Source organism: Euleptes europaea, chromosome 19 (assembly GCF_029931775.1).
Source record: "Euleptes europaea isolate rEulEur1 chromosome 19, rEulEur1.hap1, whole genome shotgun sequence".
Lineage (NCBI taxonomy): Eukaryota > Metazoa > Chordata > Lepidosauria > Squamata > Sphaerodactylidae > Euleptes > Euleptes europaea.
The window spans coordinates 35,764,271-35,771,552 of NC_079330.1; positions in this window are offsets into that span (position 1 = coordinate 35,764,271).

Below are 7,282 nucleotides of genomic sequence, written 5' to 3' on the forward strand. Positions count from 1 at the left end.
CATTTTCCATATTTGGGGAACCAACTTAATCTCCCCCCACACCCATGTATAGATGCACAGATACAAAAAATGGCTAAAGAGATAAATATTTCCTTCTCTTCCGTTCCTTTTTCTCTAAAGCTACAAGTCCCAGGATGCCAAAATCACCTTAACTTCCAGTATGTTGTCCGTTTCGATGATCCACAGGTTGAAACTGGGGCTTTAGATAGAACTTCCAAAGATCCCAAAGAAAAAAATAAGGTAAGGCAGTGGAGGGGTGGGTGCTCCTATGGGCAAGTAAATGCCCAGAGGAAGAAAAGCAGACATGAGAGCCTCTGTGCAAGTGGAGAGGATGAGACTGCAGAGTTTTGGCTGGCAGAGCAGCAATAAGAGCCAGCACAAAAGAATATCAAAGAAATAATGTCCAGGAATTCAGGGTGAGTCCAGGATGACAATCTATGGATTTCCTGGCTCTGACTGGGTTAAGAGGTTCAAAAGGTCAGTGTTGCCAAGTACTGGCGAAAAGAGCCGATTGGCAGGCTGACACCTCGAAGTCTGGGCCCCCCATTCGTATCTGGGGTACATAGCATGATGTCCATGCAAATTAGCTTCCAAATGGAGGAAAACAGCTTAAATGCAAGAGAAATAAGGCACGGAAAACATTTATTTTGCTGGCAAATGACATTCTGTTAACTGTCCTTTATTATAGTAGACCAGGCCGAGTGTTGGTGACGGGGCCCCATGGGAGGGGCCATGGCTCAGTGGTAGAGCATCTGCTTGGCATGCAGAAGGTCCCAGGTTCAGTTCCCGGTATCTGTCATGAGTCAGCCTGCAGAGACCTCCTCTGACGAAGGGGAATTAGACGCCAGAACAGAGGGACATCCTCAGGCAGAAGTCCCACAGGAGCAACCACAGGGACTACAGACTGCCAGAATAGAGGATCAGCCAAAGTCAGGAGATGACTCACCATGCCTGCAGCCTGCCAGCTCAAGGACTCCAGTTGGACCTGACACCTTGCAACATGCAGTGTCTCCAGAGGCCTCGCCAAGGCCACTGGAGCAGAGAAGAAAACAGGTCCGTCTGTGTAAGGTCTGAGTTCACCTGTTGAATCCCAATCACCAAACGTCCGGACAGGGTATTCTAAGAAGCTGGTTTATTTGGGAAGCATAAGGTGAGTAGCAGGAACTTACAGGGAAAGGTACGAGGACTCTAATGGGGGAGGGATCAAGCAAGATGGAACATATACAGAAAACCAAAGGCACAGTTGGATACCAAGCCAAGCCTGGTTCCCATGATAGATTACAGTTATCACACCAACGGAGAGTAAGCAGTCATAACAACCTTCCAAATAACACAACCTTAGAGGGCAGCTGCGCTCCCAGGCTTGAGCTCACAGTCTGGCAATGCAGCAGAGACGGCAAAGTGCTAGACTGAAGGCTTTACAGAGGAACCTCCTCAGTAGCAGTGATGAGGAAGAGCAGGGCTGAAGCACCACCTGTGAACTCAGCCTAATCAGCATCAGCTGGCTCTGCTACAGCAGCAGGGGAAGGGATTTAAGCCATCAGTTAGGCTTGGCTGTTGTGCAAGCAACGTCTCACCAACCTCCTTGTGTACCGGCCTTGTTTCCCTGCTATCCTTTGGATTCCTGGTATCCTGACTTATTTGACTAACGCCTTGGACTTCCCTTGCTGGTATTGAGATCTTGGACTTTGCCTGAACTGTGAATGACCTTGGACTGTTCCCCAGACTACGCTTCCAGCCCTCGCTCCTTGCTAGCACCAAGACAGTATCTCCCGTTAAAGGGACGAGGCAAGTAGGTGATCTGCCCGAGACCCTGGAGAGCCGCTGCCGGTCTGAGTAGACAATACTGACTGAGGATTGATGGACTGAGGGTCTGATTCAGTAGAAGGCAGCTTCATGTGTTCATAGTAATCTGATTTCAAGAGATAGTCACGGTGCAGGGAAACGAAGCCACTATTCGGGGTGACCTTCAGTTTGAGAGCAGGTTTTCATGGGGGGGGCATATCGGAGCCAGCTGAAGTCAACACCAAGGCAGCTCTTGTGAAGGATATTGCTCATCTGCACGGGTGAGGAGTCTTTTTCAGAACGAAGCCTGTTCAGCAGCTGTTAGAGCTGGCGCTTTTTAGTTGGAGGGTATATCCCTCCAGATGGGACTGGGTGAGCCCTGTCTTTTAAAATGACCCTTCCAGACTAATCCACTGAAAAACGATGGATAGTTTAGTCTCACCAAGTTGGTTCCAATTACACAACCCCTACCTCAAAAGGCCCTAACAAAACCAGTCAAAGATAGAAAAATGGGAGAAAGTGCAAAGGCAAATAGCCGAAACCCAAAAAAGCCGAATATGTTTTCGGCTTTTTGGGAATCGCCTATTTTGCTTCAGGTAGATTCCCAGGTTTTGGTATTCGGCCGAAACAAAACCTGAATATTGCTGAAACGGGTAATTTCAGGTTTATTTTCAGTTTGGGTTTATCAACATGCACAGCCCTATACCCTTGTATTAGAGGGCAAATGGCTCTTCATAGTAAACAGTCCCCCTCCATCATTTATTTTAACTCAAGGTCTTACATCACTGTTTCTAATTATTTTTCTCAGGGTATTGTTTAACTGGAGGTCAGAGGACATGTTACTTAAGAGATCTGCCAGTGGAGTTTCCACTGTTTTAATTTTAAAATGCAGCCAAGGGGCAGGATGGGGAGGATCAGAGCTTGGTACCAGGGCAAGGGAGTTAAAGCCTCCCTGCCATTTCCCTGATACAAATCCACCCTAGCCTTCACCAAGTTATTTGCTACAGTAGACTAGCGCAAGACTGTTTTGGGTGGATTAATTGCTGGGTGGGGGACAAATTTTAATTGGTGTGCCAAGACAGAAAAGCATGCTCATTTTTGGTGGGTGGGATATATTTTGCTTGCACTTCAGTGCTATTTTACAGCCACAAGTGGAATCCAAATCCAAATTTTGACATTACCTGAGTTGCTAGTTTGTTTGTTTGTTCATTTGTTGAAGCAATGCTGTGCCAGGAACTCGACCACCAGTTGACCCTGGAAGGCCCAAGGAGGTTGCAAAGCCTCTTTTTGTTGCTGCCTCCCTGAACTGGTAACATGGCAGTTCATTTTGGCAGTGCAGTGCAGTGGGTACAAATCCCTTCTCCACCATGGAATTTTTTTGGGTGACCTTGGTCCAGCCACACATTCTCAACCTAACCTACCTCACAGGGTTGTTGTGAGAATAAAACAGGAAGAAAAAACTATGTACGTTGCCCTGAGCTCTTTAGAGGGAGGCCAGGATTAAAATGTCCTTGATAGACTGATGGGCCTATCCTCCTGTGGATTGGTCTAATCGCTCGCCCATGTTTCACAGGAGCCAGGAAGGCACAGCTTACTAGAGTGTTCGAAAGCCAGCCATTTCATCCAGGGCTGCTGAAGGGTCCGCAGATGGCCCTCAGGGAGCCGGGAAGATGTCTCCCCCCACCCCCCATTTCACCAAAGGCTGCTGCAGTGGAAATTCATATTAATGCTTTGTCTTTTTTTGTCCCCCACATGGGGCACATGTGGAGTTTAAACTGTAATATGTTGAGGAGGAAGGATACAAGTAGGGAGGCTGGGCAGAGAAAGTGGTGCACTAGGCCAGAAAAGGTGGCAGCCAGGGGGGCTGAAATTCATGCATGCATCTGAGGTAACTAACAAGGTCTCCTTGTTACTTGTCTCCAGTTACTTGGAATGTTCCAGGATTTCCATATTATAAAGTCCACAAGTGGGGTCCAGGGTACCCACCCTGCGTGTCACAGTCAGGCATGAGTTGCAGATTCACCTGAGTTCCCACATGCATGGTGGGTAATTCAAACTGCAACTGCATCATGTGTGGAGGTGGGGCTTCAGCCCTCCCCCAGTACTGTTTTCCTGACCTGGAACAGTTCAGGGGAGGGGGCTTCTCCACTACATGGGGAAGACTTCAAACTCAACCTGAATACTCTACAATGTGGAAATCGGCCACAGGTGCATGAGTCATCAAAAACCAGTTCATGTCTTCTGCCTCTATTCTGCCCTTATGAACTCTTCATAAACTTCCTCAGCCCCAATCAAAACAAACAGTCACTCATTAACCATTAACAGTGGAAATCGATGAACCCAACAACCCCCCCCCCAAAAAAAAACCTTGAAGCCCTGGGTGTATAAATCTGCAAATCTACCCCGTGCATCAAGCTGGCATAACCCTTGCTCCCCATTTCTTCAGTTGCCCCCCTTTATATCTGCTCTGTCTCCAGAATGCAGGGCCAGAGGTTACCTTCCTTAGCTGCATGCTTGAATTATGTTCCTGTTCAAGATTGCTATCATTCAGGCCTGTCAAACAGCCAAACCGGCCTGTGCCAGGAGATTTCTGCCCATCAACACACATTCTAGTCTTATTGGAGAGAGAAAATTTGCTCTCTCCACTTTCTCCACTCATGCATTATTTTATAAACCTCTCTTTGTGTGTATTTTTTTCCTAAATTTCAGGAATCAGAGTTCACTTTTTCAGGTGTGTGAAGAGAAAATAATATGAGTATCTTAGGAGTTGAGGCAGAGAGAAATTTGGTGTGAATTCCATTGTGGAACTTAAAAGAATCCCCCCATTTCTGTAATTTTCCCTATAAAAATCCCAACATTATTTTGTCTTATCTGAAGTGAGTTATGACTCATGAAAGCTCATATTGAAATAATTGTCAATCTTTAAGATACCCCTGGACTTTTGTTTTATTTTGCTACAACAAAATAAAAGTCATTCCTCTGCAATTGTCTGCCCATCTGTCTTCCTTCCTTTCAATATTCATGCAAAAAAATCTCCTGAGACAGCTAGAGTAGAGCTAGTGATTTTAAAAAATCTCTTAAAGCTACACTTGAAAGAAAAATAGTATCAATTAGGTCAGCTTTCCCCCTCCCAAACAAAACAACAACTTCTCTGAATTATTTGCCTAGCTGGTCTCCACAATCATCTGTCATTAAAATACAATCAGTTGCTTTCTATTAACCATCTCAGTTGTGCACCTGGTCATACTTTTGAACTTTTCCTTCTGACCCACTTGTAAGAAACTGCAAAACCCAGCTGAGGGTTGGATAGTCAGATCTACACTTAAAACTTCTAGTAGTCTTAGAACATTGGTTCTTGTGGGTTATCCGGGTTGTGTAACCGTGGTCTTGGTATTTTCTTTCCTGACATTTCGCCAGCAGCTGTGGCAGGCATCTTCAGAGGAGTAACACTGAAGGACAGTGTCTCTCCTCTGAAGATGTTACTCCTCTGAAGATGCCTGCCACAGCTGCTGGTGAAATGTCAGGAAAGAAAATACCAAGACCATGGTTACACAACCTGGATAACCCACAAGAACCAATGAACTCTGACCGTGAAAGCCTTCGACAATAGTTTTAGAACAGTTTAGCTGTTATGACTTCCCTCAAATGATCCTGGCGACTGTAATTTGGTGACATGACTAAGAGTCTCCTTCACAGAACAAGGATGCCTAGGTGGTTCCTCAGGGAGAGGACATTTCTGCCAAACCAGTGTACATCTTTTCTATAGAAATGTCCTTGAGATTCTGTTACTATAGCCAGTCTTCCTCATTAGGTGGGTTCTACATTTCCAGCTGGAATTTTGAAAAGTGGTTGGAGAATCCATGGTTTCCTGATAACCAATCAAGCTCTCTAGCACCTTCTTCCCAAGTCCAGGTGTCAGTGTGTATCTTAGTGTCTATGACTTGTTAGCATCAAAAACATCTAAGCTGAGTAAGGAGTGTTACTTAGAAGTTGAGATCTTTGGCCTCCTGAGAATAAACCCCTTACTTAAATTGACAACTTTGTTAAATGACCCCGATCCCCTTTAAACCCCTTGCCATGTTTGTAAGTTAAATGGCACCTTATTTTGGGTATTCTGGACTAGATTCCCCCATATGTACTTTAATTGCAAAAAGGAAGTGGGAGAGAACTATGGATTGAGAAGGGCCTGAGAAGGGGTGGTTAAGTGTTCCACACACCCTGACAGAAAATGGACCAGAAGGAAATTTGACTGCTTGGTGGGTGTTTTTTTAGGTAAAATGTTCTAAACTGCCGTCACATACAAAAGGATCAACATTACTGCAAAAAGTCTACAGCGTTTTCTTGTCTCCTCTGTTGGTCTTACTTTAAGAGCCTTCCAAGGTTAACAAACAGTGCATTATCAACAAGCCTTGATGGTGCCTGTTGGGGTCCTTTCTGCTCCCCAGGGCCAGCAAAGCAATTCATTCCTCAGAACATGCACAGCACAACAGCAAAAGCATCATGTGGAAGGTGGCAGGGTCAGGGTCAGGCAAAGGATGAACATGTTCTCACAAAGAGTTCAGAGTTTTGCAGCTGATTTGAAGACGTCCTTGTCTGAAATTCTGGCACTGCGCACTAAGGAGTGGGTGGGAGGGAGGACACTTTGGCTGGTTACCACAACAAAACTGAGATGTGGTTAGGATGTTAGAATGCAGACTTTAAAAAAAAATTCTAATTGAGGACATTTGGGCTATTGATTTACTCTCTACTTCTGCCACCCTCTGAGGTGCCCTTGTGTAAGCTCTAGCCCTGCGGCAAGCCCATAAACAGATTCCAGCAGACGGCAAATCCACAAAGGCAGTTTTATTGGTTAGAATTGACAGGTTTCAGAAGCCATATTCAAAAGGACACTAGTAAGGGGCAAAGGCAAGGTACACAGCATATATGGAAGAGCTAAAGGAGATAACTGGTAACCCAGGCAACCCCCCCAGGAGTACTTGGCGATTCCCACAGTATGGGAATCTATGAAGACTAAACACGGGGCATAGACTGGCCTTGGACAGAACAGCACAACAGCACCTGGAAGCAGCACAACCGCATACCATCCTCATGGCCTGCTCCTGACACCTTGGAGTGTATGTCAGATGCTGGACTTGAATTCAGACTTGTTACTACAGGGACATCAAAGTATGGATTCAGGCCCTGAGTCAACTCTTTTTGTTTGTTTTCCTCATGGAATCATTCTTGAGACGTAACTAAGGGACACGTTAGAGTTCCCAAGAGGCTTAGAGAACAATGTTCTGTCCATTTTAATAGAGGTTTAATGTGTGGAAATGGGCATGAAAATATCATCTGATAAATAACATCTCATTGAGCTTCGGTTAAAGACCAAGACAAATTTCTCTGCAGGCCCGTTGGCAACCCTAGACTTCTCAGAATGTCCTGGTCTAGGTTTTAGCCAGCCCTCCTGTTCTCACGCTGTGGATTGTTGCAAAATTTGAGAGCCACTGCTTCTGCA